Source organism: Phoca vitulina, unplaced genomic scaffold (genome assembly GCF_004348235.1).
Source record: "Phoca vitulina isolate PV1807 unplaced genomic scaffold, GSC_HSeal_1.0 scaffold125, whole genome shotgun sequence".
In the NCBI taxonomy this organism is placed as follows: domain Eukaryota; kingdom Metazoa; phylum Chordata; class Mammalia; order Carnivora; family Phocidae; genus Phoca; species Phoca vitulina.
Genome location: NW_022589828.1, coordinates 614,982 through 616,541, shown reverse-complemented (window position 1 = coordinate 616,541; position 1,560 = coordinate 614,982). Strand labels below are relative to the sequence as shown.

The 1,560-nt window shown below is 42.5% G+C and overlaps 1 pseudogene; it reads right to left on the bottom strand.

Moving 5' to 3' along the window:
* Nucleotides 1–422: 422 nt before the first annotated feature.
* Nucleotides 423–1,358, bottom strand: LOC116628664 (annotated as a pseudogene).
* Nucleotides 1,359–1,560: the final 202 nt, after the last annotated feature.

Here is a 1,560-nt window from a genome sequence, read left to right as displayed (position 1 = left end):
TTGTAAACCTCAGATCCAACTTTAAAGTGGTTGTTTTTCAGGGTTTCAGTAAACCTCCTTTAATTATGTGGAGAAAAAATAGTTGTGTGTATACTTGTGACATTACCAGAGCCAGGATTTCTGGCTTTTACCACCTTCTCAGGCCTAAGTTCAGCAAATGACACAAACATTGATGTAAAGTTTGAAGATGTTGAAGTCACACACTTTCTGGTCAGCTGGAAGCCTCATCCTGGGTACTTGTTCAATGAGTGTGTTTAGGCAACAGAACTTATTGTAGCTTTCTGTTGATGACATTTTATTTGAAGGAGATCATCACAATAGTTTCTGTGTTGGAATGATGAAAACAGGGCAACTTAAAGAGAATTAAGTTAGTGAGCCAAGTGAATATTAAGTGCTTCTAAACCTGATCATTTTCGTGTCCCTTATTTCTTGAGTAAGAAGACTCTTGCAACTAACCTTTTAAATGCCTCCTTTACGTCTTTATTCCTAAGTGTGTATATAAGGGGGTTCAGCATGGGTGCGATGATCCCATAGAAGAGGGACACCATCTTTCCCCGGTCCTTGGAGGCAGGGGATGGTGGCTGCAGGTACATGGAGATAGCTGTGCCATAGAACAGTGACACCGCGATCAGGTGGGAGCCACATGTGCCGAATGCTTTTTGTCTACCTTCAGCAGATTGGATTCTCAACACTGCTTGGGCAATAAAAGTATATGATATAAGGATGAGCGTTGGGTATCAGATGGAACAGCACACTTACAAAGAACAGTTCAGCCTCATTTGCTGTTGTGTCTACACAGGACAGCTTGAGCAGAGCAGGGACTTCACAGGGAAAGTGATCTACTACATGGGGCCACAGAGCGGCAGCTGGAGAGCAGGGTCGACAACCACACTGAGTTGCTAAAACCAGTGATCCAGGATGCAGCTGCCAGCTGAAGGCAGAGCCTTTGGTGCATGATAACTGAGTAATGGAGAGGCCGACAAATAGCTACAAACCTATCAAAGGACATGACGGCCAAGAGAAGACATTCAGTGGCCCCCAAGGCTAGAAACATGAAGAGCTGGGCCACACAGCCGCCATAACTAATCACTTTCCTGGTGTTGTATATGTTTACCAACATCTGGGGAACCGTACTTGTGGTGTAGCAAAGGTCCAGGAGCGACAGATTGGTAAGAAAAAAGTACATGGGGGTATGGAGTTTGGGGTCCAGGAGTGACACTAGAATAATGGTCAGATTCCCAAAGATAGTCACAATGTAAGAAATGAAGAAGACCACAAAAAGCGGGAGCTCCAGCCATGGTTGATCTGAAAAACCTGAGGATGAACTCCTGTGGGACGCTCTCATTCACCTGGCTCATGATCAATGGTTCCACTCTTCGTTTCCTGAAATACAAAAATTCAGGAAATCAATGAACACATATTTACTGACTATTTCACTTATTTATAACACTTTACTATCTGAAGATATTTATAGAACAGAGATTGCTTGTAATGTGAAAAATACGTAGTTGGAAATATTCACAATTACTTAGGTATTTCTACAATTTTATCTTTCTATAT